The sequence below is a fragment of the Calypte anna genome, chromosome 7, assembly GCF_003957555.1.
Source record: "Calypte anna isolate BGI_N300 chromosome 7, bCalAnn1_v1.p, whole genome shotgun sequence".
Classification (NCBI taxonomy): Eukaryota; Metazoa; Chordata; class Aves; order Apodiformes; family Trochilidae; genus Calypte; species Calypte anna.
This window is the reverse complement of record NC_044253.1, coordinates 30494864-30509881: the sequence shown is the minus strand read 5'-3', so window position 1 is coordinate 30509881 and position 15018 is coordinate 30494864.

Genomic DNA, 15018 nt, shown 5'->3' with positions numbered 1-15018 from the left:
GGTGTGTGTGTTACTAAGTAGATGAGAAAGCCCATGTCCCACTTTACTGCCAGATATTAATTTTCAGCGATGAGTTGCTTTGTGCTGGTTGAGGTTTCCAGTTCAGTAATGATTCAGGCTTTACACTCCTAAATCATGGTCCCTTGTGTTGGCCAGGATTGAGAAGAAGGAATTCACTAAGGTAATTAGTGCTGTGATAAGATGGAGTAGGCAGAAGAAGGTGGTGATATAAGGATGATGTGAATTCACTGCTAGTAGGGTGCTGCAGCCTTATTGTGATAATAGAATATTCCTTGCTGCTGAAAAGCAGGCAGGTCTCCATGCAGCTGAAATTGTAAGGCTAATATGTTCCAGAGGTATGGAAAATTTTGTCTTTTCTCTGCAGATGAGAATAGAGGGATGTTTTTTAGTACCTTAAGGCAAAATTGTTTTGTTTTACTCTTTCTATGGAGTTAAACCATGGCATCATCTCAGTATCCAGTTTACCACCAATTTACTGAAGTTCCTTAGGGCTTGTAAGTAGCATCATAGAACTGCAGCTAAGCAATGTGGGAAACAGTAGCAGTATCAGAGGAAAGTACACTCACCTTGCCCCATCTGTTCTGTTGCATCTTCTGGAAAGTTGTTGGGAGAACCAAGTTATCACTTGCTGAAGATATGCCAATTCAGTGACACTAGGGTCAATTTCTTCTTAAATTTCTTCTGGGGTGAGGAGACCTCTTTATCTCCTACATTCTCTTTCCTAGCCCATGGGAAGAGGGCAATTTCTTCCCCTTCATCACCTTCCAGAGGAAATTCTCTATGGTTTCTAAGTTCCAGTAATTAAAATTGTGCCACCAAAACCTTACCCAGCTAAGAACATACTGGGATCAGTTCCCTGGATCCAAGAGCTTTACTTGTCATCTGAATCCCATGTCTGAGACCAGAGCTGATTTAACTGAGACCAGAGTCAAACTACTTGCAATTATATTTTTGGTTACTATATCTCATCGGAAGTTTGCATTGTGTTTGGTAATAGGATCAGATAGCTTACCATTGTTTTCAAGGAATACAGAATCTCAGAATAAACATTTCTTTTTTTGTTGTTGGAAGAGACTCTTAAGAACATAGAGTCCAACAACTAACCCAAGGTTAACCTAAGACTACTGAATCCACCACTAAACCATGTGCCTAAGTGCCACATTTACACATCTTTTACATACCTCCAGGAATGGTGACTCAAAATATGCTTTTTTGGTTTTTACTGTTGCCTTGTTTTACCTCTTTACTATGTATAAGCTTTATTGACTATGGCCTTGTTCACACTGAATGCCTTAGGCTATACCTGTTGGAGTACACTTGTCCTAATGAATAGAAATAGGTGTTATAGCAAACAAAACTCAGTGCATGTCAGTACCCCACCTTGACACTGAAAGGTGAATCTTCTCCTACACCTCTACATGCCATTTAGATGGTGTTGTGTCTTCAGTTTTGTTGGCTATAGAAATCTTGCAAGATTTGAATATAAGCAAAAGTGAGAAGATAACTAGTAATAAAGCTGGTTTGGTTGTTTTGTTTGTTTTTTTTTTTTGTAGTATTCAGCTCCTAATTTTGTCTCTGCTGGTTTCTGGATTTTGGAAGTCTATTCGGAAATCTTTGGCTGAACACCCACAGGAATGTGGCTCAAAAGGATCATAGACTTCATAGTAGTGCAATAATACAGAGCTGATACACACTGCACTCTCTCATCTATGTGTAAATTATCTCTCTCATCCAGTCCTGTTCCCCACCTGAGCCCAAAGTGATGGCTTTTCCAGGAAAGATATACAATTCCTTTTTCATTTGGTGATAGAATTATCATACAGAGAGGAGCTTTGACAGTTCACAATGCTTATGTGAGCAACACAAATACTGGTTTTTTTTATGAGGTTTAGCAAGCAATGTAGAGTTTTTACTCTGATACATAGATGTCTGACAAGATTCTTGAAAGTTTGGTAACTATTTATCCTAGTTTAAAAATTCCTGAAGCTGTTGTGTCTAATTTAGTGTACATATATTAACACTGCATTAAAGATTGTGGAAAGATGCAATATCTCTTGTCCAAACCCAGGAGATGGTCATGTTTGAGTACTAACAAGACACCTGTGTGTTGCATAAGGATGTCACAGAAAAACAAAATTTAAAAAGCTGTCAAGTATGCAAACAAAACTGTCAAAAAATGTTGGTCATTTTAATGACTGTTCAGAATAATGATTAAGCTACTTGTTGTTTTTTTCTCCTTTAGTCAGATTTGATTTTTATATATATATATATATCGTATAGCATTTACTCTGTTCCTTGAATGACAGACTTATGTCATGTGAAATAAAGCAACCAGTGATCCTGTTGTTTTTGTTTCCAATACAATTTTCAAGTGAAAGTGTAGAATCCCCAAAAGAATATTTGTCTCTAAACAGCCACCCTGACAAAGTGGGCACTGTGCTAGAGGCCTCATTTGATAAGCCATCTGGACTCTGTTGTCTCAAGGAGAGACCCCCATTTGGGTAACCACCCTGATAAACAGAGTAATAAAAAAAATACCAGATGGTAATAAAAACTGCAAAAACAAGGAGTAATTTTTCAAAGTCATTCTCCTTATAACTCTCCTGTATGGCCAGTTTGCAAACCAAATGGCAAGAGGTGACAATTGATTATCGATACCTGAATGCAGGCAGCAGTCCCCTGACTGCAGCTGTACCTAATAAAATGAACTAATTTCCACCATAAAGGAGCAGTCTCATCAAATTCTAGGTGCCATTAATGTAAGGGATGATACCTCTACAGGTGAGTGATCAGGAGAAATTTGCATTCACTTGGCAAGGTATGCAATACCTTTTCTCTTTTTCCCCAAGGATATCTGCATTCCCTTATCTTGGCACATTATACCCTAGCCCAGGCACTTAGAGAAATCACTCATGAAGAGGGAGTTAGACTGTGCATTGGTGACATATTAATAGGAGGGCAAACTCAAACAAAAACTATCAATCACCTGGAGAGTCTAGGACTTCAGATTCCAGAGGAGAAAGTGCAGCTTCCCTCTCCCGAGGTAAAGTTTCTAGGCATACGGTGGAGAGGGGGAGCAGCATGTATTCCTCCCAGCACCCTGACTGCCTTAGAACAAAAAAATACCTGAAAACTAAAAGGAACTGCACCATGCCCTAGGCCTGTTAGTATTCTTGAGGAAACATATTCCAGATTTCTCCATTATAGCTTGTTGTCTGTATGATTTAGCATGAAAAAGAGTTGCCTGGAATTGGAACTCCATTCGTGAGGAAGCCTTAAAATTGTTAATTTTTGAAGCAGAATTATATCAGGCCTTAGGCCTGATACATCCCTCTGATCACCTCCAAACTGAGTGGCTTTGCAATCCATGGAGCATCAATGCACATGTGGCAGCATGGACCAGGGGGCTGACTTGCTGCACTGGATTTTATTCTCACAGCTTTAAAGATGCTGAAAAAAGATGCCATTTTATCTGGAAAAAAAGGGCTATTTGTAGTCAGTCTCACCACGAAAGAAGCCGAGAAAACCATAAAGTCCAAACAATACGAACAATAATTCTGAGGGGTCCCTCTAAAGCCCAAAACCTGTGCTCTCTGGCACTCCACCCCCCACAGAAGTAGCACAAAGAGAAAGTGTTAGAAAATGGTATGCTCAGTTAGAACATTATAGTCACGTATACAAAATAGAGGAGGGAGCAACCAAAGTACATGAGATACAAGAAGGATCACCTCCAGATAAGGAAAGTCCTTCCTGTATCAAAGAATCCTCCTCATTTGAATCCTATCTGAGAAATGTATGGTTTACTGACGCCTCTTCAAGGGGGGTTGGACTAGATGATCTTTTGAGGTCCCTTCCAACCCCAAGGATTCTATGATTCTATGAGTGAGGAAAAAACTTGGATATACTGAGCAGTAGCTTTGCACATTGATTCTGGAGAACAAATTATAATAGAAGGAGAAGGGAGTGCTCAAATAGGAGAAGTAACAGCCATTTGGGGTGTGATATCACGGAATGCAGACAGGTCCTGAGCCCATATGCAGTTATACAGACTCATATGCTGTATTCAAAGGATGCACAGAAGTGGCTTCCCTTTTGGGAACAGAATCAGTGGAATGTTTACAGAGTGCCTGTGTGGCAAAGAGAGAAATGGGAAGAGATACTAGGTGTGGCTAAACGAAAACCTATTTTGGTTTGATGGATAGTGGCCCACCAGGGGGGAGACCACCCAGCCCACATTCTGAATAATCAAGTAGACTCTCTCACCCATTTAGCTCTTTTAGCTGTGGAAGCATAGAAAGAAAAGGAAGAGAAATGGGTCTATCTTTTAGAGTGGTTACATGTTAATCATGGCCATTCTGGAATGAAAGATTTGTTAAGAGGATGGCCTGTCAATCAAAGGTTATCTCTGCACGTGGTCCGTGCCACAGTAGATTAGAAAAACTCCCTCTACAAGATCCCCCACTTCACTTACATGAAGGAAAAGGACTTTGGGATACCTGGCAAGGTGTTCTCCCCCCTGGTGGAACTATTTTCTCAGTGATTTACTTGCTTCTGTTGCTGGAAGACTATGCCTGAAGAGTATTTCTGTTATGTCTCATGGGACAGGTACATCAAATTTGCCATTAGAGGTACTTATAGATTTATTAGTGTAGAAAAAAAAATAATCTGGAACCCTGTTCTCCATCAAAATTCTCTTCACTGTGTCTGAAAGAAAGCTGTGAAAGGGTGAATTAGATGGCCTCAGCACCAGTTTTATAATGTTGAAGAATGAATATTTTTGTTTTTTTAGTGCATTCTGTCTTGTCTACTTTCCTTGTATGCCTCATTTTGTTGTTTAAAGGAAGAATGACATAAATAGAAGTAAAAGATAACCTTTCAAAAATCCAAGATTGGCAAATAATAAAAAATAAATAAAAATATAAAAAGCTAAAAATATAAAATGCAAACAAGCAAAAACCTTGGGCTAAATAAAAAGATTCCAGTGCAGGGTTGAATAACTTTGTCTTCAAGTCAGGACATCAAAAACACTGAATGCCTAGCAGAAAGGCTTCTCTCACTTGTCATTCTTTGAATTTGGAATCCATTGAGCTGATGTTGCTCTGTTCCTCTTGGGGTAGCTGCAGAGATGGCAGCATGAGGCTGTCTTTGCTGCAGGGTAAGAGCCATGAATTGTGCTCAAGTTAACCCATCAGCTGTATTCAAACTGGTGGGTTTGTTGGTGTTCTTAACTATTTTCACGTGTTGAGAAGAATTCCTCTTTATCAAACATACATTTATTTGCACCTGCTCTTTTGTGTTGCATTGTGAATCTCAGCATATATACTCTGTATGTACAGACACAAGTAGAATTTATTCAATGTGATTGTAGGAATTCTAGATGCTTTTCAAAAGAATTTTGGCTTTTGGCTCTTGGCACACTTGTGAAAATTAACTATGGATACAATGCAAGAATTCCTTTAAAAATAGTTTCTTAGTCAAAATCCTGTTAGAACTAATTGGAATTTCTTAAGCTGGGTACAAATAAAAACTTGAGGACCTCAGGATGTAGTCTGTGGAAGGCTTTCATATGCTTTCTTTGGGAGGTGTAAAATATATTAATCTCTGACTGTTACTTGGCATGGGGCCACAGAGGGCTGGCAGCATAAGTAGCTGAAAATTAACGTGGCAATTCTGGAGCTGCAGTCACACTGTGTTAATACAAGGCTTCAAACTAGATAATGTGAAACCTGAATTGTGAGTGTAATATTTAGGGCTCCACAGTTGGAGACATTCATCATCATGATTACAGCTGTGCCTGGGATTCTAGGCCAGTCGAGTTACCTTGTTTTACATGCTTGATTTCTAATGAAAGACAGTCCCAGCAGATGTGCATTAGTGAGGGCAGGGAGACTGGCATGGGGTGGACTTGCAGCTTGTTTATAATGACCAGGTAAGGAGAAAGAAATCATTTGATGAACAGAATGAGCTTAGTGATTGTGCTTGGGGCAGGAGCAGGGTTGGAGAGTTGCAGATTCACCAGGGTTACAGCAGCAGTGTTTGCAAAAGCAAAGACATAGATTGGCCCATGTGGGCTTCGAGGTGTAAAGTAAAAGTAAGGATCTATGTTCCTATATGCCATAGTACATTTCTTTATCAAACTGACAGCAGATCATAGAATCATAGAATTGGCTGGGTTGGAAGGGACCTCAGAGATCATCAAGTCCAACCCTTGATCCACTACCACTGCAGTTCCCAGACCATGGCACTGAGTGCCACATCCAGTCTCTTTTGAAATATCTCCAGGGATGGAGAATCCACTACTTCCCTGGGCAGCCCATTCCAGTGTTTGATCACTCTCTCTGTAAAGAAATTCTTTCTAATATCCAACCTAAACTTCCCCTGGCACAACTTAGGACCATGCCCTCTTGTCTTGTTGAAAGTCATCTGGGAAAAGAGATCAACCCCCACCTGGCTACAACCTCCCTTCAGGTAGTTGTAGAGAGTGATGAGGTAATTTTTTAATTTTCATTTTATTTCCTATTATTTAGCAGCTCCTGAAACTGTGTCTGTTAGTGTTTGACCTGTATGAAGCATAGAATCAAAAAGTTTATGGGTTGTGTTTCTCTAATTTGACAGGACGTGCACGTTTTTTTTAGTATTTTAATCAAGATGGCAATACCATGACAGCATTGATTTAATAATGTAACAATCTTTGTGCTACAAAACCTGGTAAAACCCTAAGGGGCTCTAATTGTTACACCAAAAAAGGTGCTCTACACAGGCAGGAAAACATCTGCCCTTTGAAGACCTTATAGGCAGAGCCCAAAATCATTTTACAGAATTTGCCAGCCTGGACCTTGCAAATAACTCAAACTTGTTGAGGTCATGATGCCAGTGTGGGTGTATCTGGGTGCACACATATACTTATTGTATGAGATAATTAAAAGATGAAGTATTTCAAACTAAGAGTTGTGGAGGATACAAATGATGCTGACACCCACAAACATTTGCAGCAGCTCTTACCTTGAGCATTACTGTTCTTCGATGCAAGGGGGTTTATGTTTTCATGACATTTTTAAGCTTTCTGAGCTGTGTTTAGAGTGTTTCTGTCTGTGTAATTCTTCAGTTTCTGCCTGTTTTCCTTGTCTCTTGAGCCAAAAAGGAGCCATAAAGTACAACTAAGAGGACTGGCAGCAGGTAGTGCATGCATGAGAGACAACTAATAATAACATAAATTCAAAATGTTAATTATTTTTTTTTTTTAGATTTTGCTTCTAATTTTTCTGCTAATAAAGATGATATTTAAAATGACCTAATTCCTCTCAGTGGTGGTGTGAAATTATGATCCCCCAGAGGCTGATGTCCAGAATGAGGATTCATGGATCTGACTGCTGTTTCTGAGTCTAGTGTCGACTTACTCTTGGTTGGTCATAATTTACTTGAACTGTTCCTCTGCCACTGTACTTTTTCAGGTCTATTTCTTTCTCTCAAGAAACAAACCATAGAACAGGAGGGAATGGCTTAAAGTTGTGCCAGGGAAGGTTTAGATTGGATATTAAGAAACATTTATTTACTGAAAGGGTTGTCAGGCCCTGGCACAGACTGCCCAGGGTGGTGGTGGAGTCCCTATCCCTGGAGGTATTTAAATGACATGTAGAGGTAGTGCTGAGAGACATCATTTAGTGATGGACTTGGCAGTGTTAGGTTGATTGGTTAGATTTGATCTTAGAGGTCTTTTCCAACCAAAGAAATTCTACGATTCCTATTTGTAGGTTTCAGTGTCTGGAATAATGTTTGGTATATTGCAGGCTCATTTCTCACAGTGTTTGGTTTTCCCTACGTAGTCATTTTTATATAAAACCATACACATAATCTGTGTGCTAAATACATTAATAAATGGCCACGTTTGGCATAGCCTCCTTGCAACTTAATTGTTTTCAGAGGCCTTGACAAAATATATTCTTCCTTGTTGTGTGTGGAATTGAAATTTTAGAGTAGAGATGATGTCAGATTTCCTGTTTTGTCCTGTGCAGTGTCCTGTTTGGACACAGCTGCTCATTGGAATGAACGTGCCAGGACTGTGTGGCCTTCCAACAGTGGTCCTGGAAAGCTGGCATCTCCTAACCTGTATCTGGATTCAAGTGAGCATCAGAACACAAATGGTAATGATGCCAACTACCACTCTTCTTGCATACCCAGCAGAAAGTAACCACAGTTGAAGCATTTCTGAGGGAACTTTCTGTTCTTTGCTGAAGAAGACATTAAAGTACAGGGTAATGTGGCTGAAGTGCTAATTCAATGTGTTACATTGCAGTTTTTTAACAACGTATTTGTCCAGAGTTGCTATTTCTTAGCCCAGGATAAATGCGCTCAAGAAATGTTTTCATCTGGAGTTCTAATATCTGCAGGCTGTAATTTCTAACATCAACATCCCAACACTTCATGTGGGAAATAAACCACAGACATTTTATGGAAGTTAATGCATTTTTAAATTATTATAACTGACTTGCAGTTTCTCTGTCTCCGTAGCTGTTCACACTACTGCAGCCAAATATGAGATGCTCTTAGAGTTATTGTAGGCAGATAAACTGCAATGTAGAGATATAATCCTATGAATAGTTGGCACCACGTTTTGTTTCCTCTCTTGTGTAAAGCATCTTAAGGAGTTTGCAGTTCTGCAGGGTCTAAACTTGATCATAATGAGAAGAGAAGCAGTAACAATTTCAATGGAGGGCTCGTATCAGTCATGACAACAAAATGTACAGATGTTCTTTATCAAGAGCAGAGTAATGAAATTGTTTTCTTGTATCAAGTATGAGGAAAAAAATTGCTGTGGTTTAAGCCTTTATAATACCATATTATCAATAACTAAAGTCAGTTATTTTGCTATCTGAGCTATTTAGCAGACGGTTTATTGTGATATATATCTCCCTAAAGATATTTTTCATGTGTTTATGAACTACAAAGGAGACTTTGTGGCATACCAGTCATTTATTACTCCTGTATTAATTGTTCAGGAGAAACATCCTGCATCTTAGGATTTAAAAAAAAAAATGATTATGATCAAGAGAGGTCTGTTTCTTGAGTAGCCTGGTGTAGTTCTGCATTCTGTGGGATGCGGTGTAAAGAAATTGGATCAGAGGAAGGAGTGCAATTAATCTCAGTCCTCATAAACCATTGACACAAGCAGCCTGTTGAGGCTTTTCATGGAAATTGGGCTGTCATGCCTACTCATCAGGAACAAGGCCTGGATTCAGCTGGCTAAATGTTCTTAAAAGGCATAAAACCCAGAAACTCAGGCTGCCATTTCTGAATTTACCTGCCAGGCAAACCTTGTGTTCTTGTAAGCACAGAGCCCAGATACAGAGGACTGTTGAAGAAAATGGAGCACATTTTGGAGAAAACTGGAGCACAGAGACACCTTGGGATTGTGTGGCAGTATTTTTTCCAGTCCACAAGATGAAGAGTTTTAGTTCACAGTAGCCTTGGTCATGTTCTGTTCAGTTAGTTACTGGCTTTGTTGGGAAGTACTGAATTTGCAAATGATTTTAAATTTGCAGCAGCACATAAGCTTTTTTCCTCTCCCCTTGATGCTGTTTCACAGCCCACAGGTATGGCTTGGGAACCCTTACAGTGCTCAGCATCACTTAGGTTCTCCCTGCTTGGTGTCTTTTCTCCTTCTCTGCCAATTCATTTCCACAGAGAGCACCTGATAACCTAAAAGTTCAGATTTGTTTCAAGAACGGAACTGCCTCAAGGGGGAGACTATTCAACATCCTAAGGTCTGTTCAAAGTCAACTAAATGTTATGAATTTGAGCTGGGCAAATAGATAAATTATTTTGCAAAGTGACAGTTTGTCTTGGGTCAATGGAGGTATTAATATGAACAAATATTTACTGTAAAACTCACCATAAATCTTAGAATTAAAATTACCTTCTTAGTAATGTTCTGTTTACATTTCATAAATGTGCCTTTCTTTTATGCATATGTGCACTGTGAAAGAGAGACCACCACTGCTTAGATCTTGTCTAGAATTAAATTGTTTGGATGATTTACAATACAGGAATTTTAACTCAATACTTCTCTGTATTTACAAAGTTATGATTTATGTGGTGGCAGCATTAACATGCATTTTTGAGTTAAGAAGAAAAGTTATGGTCCATGAAGGATATAAATATTTCTGGATTTTAGATTAATTGCTTTCTGAGAAGAAGGCCAGAATTATGGAAATCACTGTGAAAGAAAAATAAAAGGTCTAAGCTGGGCTGGAGCCTTGCAGACTGGCTTCAGTGTTTCCTCAGTAGGCACCAATCGAACTTGATGAGCAAGGTAGGAAGAAACAACTGAAACCCCATCAAGGATTTTCCTGGCTCTCATTATAACTTTTCTAAAAGGAGATTGCTTTCATGGGATATTTAGAGAAACTGGGAGAAAATTAAAAAATACACTTTTCTCAGCAGATGTGAGAATTCATTTTTGAAGAAGAGGCTTTTTCTTGTCTTGCAATGCTTTGCTCTTGGCATGTGTAGAAGAGCTCATCATAATTCCTCTCAGTATCTCTGTTGGTAGTGCTAGGGGAATTGCTTATTATACACCTGATGTACATCTTGCTGCTGCTGCCTCTTCCTTCTCTTTGCTTTGTCTTTTGTGTCTTTTCATAATCTTAAGCTGGGAGCTTTTGAGGCAGACACTTCCTTAGCTGTTTACATAGCCCCTTGCAAACTGGGCTGCCTGGTAGGCACTGAGCCATCCACAGCCTCTCATACAGAAAAAGAAAAACAAACATAGCAACTTGAACTAGTTTTTCTTTATGTTCCAGCAAAACTTGATTAAAAATATCTTTCTTCTAGCCTGGCTTGTAGCTTTTTTCCCTTTTGTACTTGTTCCACATTGGAAATGTTTAAATAATACGTAACTTTATATTATTAGGTAGCCTTTTCATGATGTAATGTCAAGGCAAACTTTGCAAGGCTTGGTATAAATCTAAGCTGCTTGATTAGGCTGAAATACTGTATCTTTGAACAGGCAAACACAAAGAATCTTTCTGGATGGATTATTGAATAAGTAATGGTTTAGATAATGTAAATATATGTATTAGCATCTGTTGCAGCACTAAAATTTATATGCAGTTTTAGCTTTGGGAGCCAGGAGTTCTGGAAACTTAGTATCATGCTTCATAGTAGCTACCACTAATGCTGTGTATGCAGTCTTAAAATGTAGGACTTACATGAGGGAAAAGAGCAAATGCATTTCTTGAAAGCTTTCAGTGTTTGAGTGCTGGTATCAGCTTGGGGGGAGCTTCTTGTAATGTGACTTATGGAGCTGCTGAGCTGGATTGATGTCCTGCTCTGAATGGTGGTTGTAAAGAAGGCTGCCTTGGAGATCTGGGACAGTAAATAGGATAAATACAGGTCAAGGCTGCAGCATGCCCTGGGAGGTAATTTTTGGATTTGTGGGAGGAAGGGGCTAGATAATTACCCTATTTTCAGCCAAGGTAAAGGAATATATTCGAAGCATAGCTTCTTACTTTGCTTGTCTTCCCTGTTACAAAGACCATATAACATCACGATTGCTGAACCTTACAAGGGTGTTTGTGTATGTGTGTTGTACATGTTTTCATAACATATCAGGATATTGGGTTTTGTGGTGAAAATCTCATCTCTATTCAACAAGCTCCCCTTCTGATTCCTCTTGGTCCTGAAATCAGGTAGCAAGTTGTCTGGAAAACTGAATATTGTTATTTAAACAGAAGAGGAAAATTACCCATGTAAATTATATTGTGTTCCTGATTTGGGCACAGGTAGTCAAGTACTGTCTGAAAGACTTCACAAATGCAGGTTAGTAATTAAAGGAAAACTCAGCCTCAGAATAATCTCTTTTGCTTCTGTGATCATGATTTAATGGACATAAGTTCTATGAATCTGTGCTTGCAAAATATTTCATTTGTCGACCTGTCTTTCCTGACCATGAGGTTTTTGCTATTCACTATTAGAAAATACTGGTGATGTTTCTGTTCACTTAGTTTAATACTTCTTGTCAGAAAGAGGGAAGAATAACAGGACTGTACCTGGCCTCATACCAATGTCACTTGACAAAACAGCTCCTCCAAAGAGAGTATCCAAAATAAAGTTCATTTCCACTTCCAGTCTCTGAAGTTTCAAGGAAAGGAACCAGATTTTGCAGTGCTGTAACCAAGCACATGGAGAAACAGTCCTGCCTCGAAACAGCACCTCAGAGTTCAGTGCCTCTGTTGAAGGTCAGTGTTTTCTTCTAGTTTCTTCCTTCTTCTTCTTACCATTCAAGTACTTTCAAGAATCTTATGGGGGTAAATGCCATTTTTAATTTTCTACTTCATGTTCATTGCCACAGGTTGAAGACCCATTTAAAATATTGATCATAGCAAAATTAATAGAGCCTTCCACTGGAGGTAGCTACCTAGCATAGACAGTTCTTAGTGCAGCCTTAACACCCGCAGTCTTCATTTAATTGGGAACTGCTGAAAACGGGTTACAGTCTGAGGTAACATTGAAATTTATTTTTGTTTTGGATCTGTGAAACAAAGTCCAAGGGTAGAAGGGTCAGGTGCAAGCAGATTTTATTTGACAATTGACACAGGCAAAAATATAGAGCCAGCGAAAAGAGGGGGAGAGGAAAAGAAGATAGAAGAGAGACAGAGAGAAAAGTGGAAAAAAAGGGTAAAAAAGTGAGAAGAAAAAATGAGAGAGAGAGAGAGTCACCACCAGGGGCCCACCAGTCCAGCGAGTTTCTTCAAGATGGTGCTGATCCTGGACAGGGTCTGGTGTGAGATGGCAGTGGGTCAAGACATGACCAAACAGCCACAGCAGGGACAGCCATAAATACCCCTGAGTTCCTTTTGTTCAGCTGCCACAGAAGCCAGGTTCTTTGGCATCAGAGCCATTGCAGACAGGCTGCCTGGAGGGGGGGTTCCAGCACACAGGTCTCATCGCTTTCCAGGCATCACTCCCCCTCCGTTCAAGCCCCCTTACCCAGGTACCTCAGCATCAGTACAACCAAGGTGGTTCCTCCACCCTGGCCAGGGTAACTGTGCCTGGAGGGATGTTCCAGCATTGCAGGCTGGCCCTCAGAAAAGGGAAGCAGTCTCCATCCCAAGTTCTTAGTTCTTGTCTCTTTCCAAGTGTCACCCCCTGCTCATCTCTGGCCAGGTCAGGTCCTGCACCCTAGCCAGGGCTATTCACTCTTAAATTGTTCTTTTGGGGCAGTTTCAAATCAGTGAGATCCGACTCTCACCTCACCCCTTGTCTCAAAGACAATTTTAAAGAATCACTGGGTAGTGGTTACAGAGAACTAAAAGGAGAAGGAAAATAAAGGAAGGAGGGAGAAAGGGGGAGTTTGAAGAAATAGAAACTGAAAGAAAATTAATCTTATAACTGTCAACAATCTGACACGATCTGATTGCAGCAATCAAACACAGTTTAAATAACTCTGTGAACAGATTTTACAATGTAACAGTACAGAATACAACAATAATAATAACAAAAATCCTTCATTGAGGAATCCCTTGGATGCAGGTGAAGCAGTGGCTGCCACTTAAAACTTCACTATAGTTAAGAATAGATGTACTTTAGTTTACTATTAGGGATGTAGATACAACAATCATTATTAGAGAAATTCAGGTAACCACAAAGACCCTTTTCATGTAACATTAGATCTAACTCAACACTCCTAAATTCCCCGAGCTCTCCCATCCCCCCAGGTCATACAGCTGCTGTCCCTGGGTCTTGCCATCTTATCCCAGGGTAATCTTTGCCCTCTTTATTCAATGGAGCTTCCACAAGGAACAAAGTGCTGGGAGACCTAATGGACATTGAAGATTGGGTAACCCATCCCACCAGGAAATATACATATTCCCATCATTACAGGCCCAGATCAAACCAGCCAGAACATCAGAGAAAACATAAAAGTCATTGTGAGGTGCATACTTTTTAATTTTCTATGGTTTTGGCACAAACAGAAACTAGCCAATAATATTTAACCCAAGCACTCTGTTCCTAGTTGGAACAATTTATTACCTTTTGGCTAGACCAAAGTGGTGGCTGGATTGATATAGTGCCAAAAGAAAACCCAGGCCCAAATGGTGTAAAACCTTGAGCACCTGGTTCAAACAAGGAGTAGGGGTATTTGTAGCAATAGTAAACCCCTTTATTTTTCTACTTCTGGGAAGGCATCAGTGGTGCAAAACCTTTCCCAAATGCTAAGAATAACAAATAAGGCTGGCTACAACCAAATAAGAGCTCCACACTGCATTCTTCTTTCAGTGTCAGGGATCTGGAAGAAAACACAAACATATTGTCTGTTTCACCCCATGAAGCAGCCTTCCAGGAGGAGGTACCTCTACCAAGTGAGGGTTTGGATCAGGCCAATGATCCAAATAATGTAAAATGAGAGGGGCAGAATAAAACAACAAATTGGGGTGGGGTGAGAAGACACACCCTGCTGGGAGCATTTGCACCATCCTATTATCAAAACATGGTTTAGTGCCCAGCTGACCAGTTTCTTCCCCAGTGTCCCCTCAACCCTTTTTTTTCTTTTTTTGGGGGGATGTGTTTTTGCCAGCACAGTAACAGGCCCATAACTTGGCAAAGCATTTGATTCACAGGCCTTTTAATCTGGATTAGAGAATTTAGAAATTGCAGGGGAAAATAACACATTCTCCCTTTCCATATTCCCAGATTTTTTGCCTCTTGGCTTGGGATGGCTGCTTTTCTTCAGGGATCTGCATATCCAATGAAGCTGAATGTTCAGTGATCCTGTCATAAGTGTGCTGAGCAGGAGAAACTTGTGGTACTTCAATTAAATTGTCAGTATGCTGGTGGACCCCCACCTTTTCAGGAGTAGTGGCTGATGCCATCTCTTTAGCTAGCGAAAAATGAGTATTTAGCATTTTATTAACCTCTTCTTCCTCATTTTTAGTGATCTTCCCTGCCAACTCCCACCTTCCAACACTGGAATTCTGAGACAATTTCAAATCAGTGAGA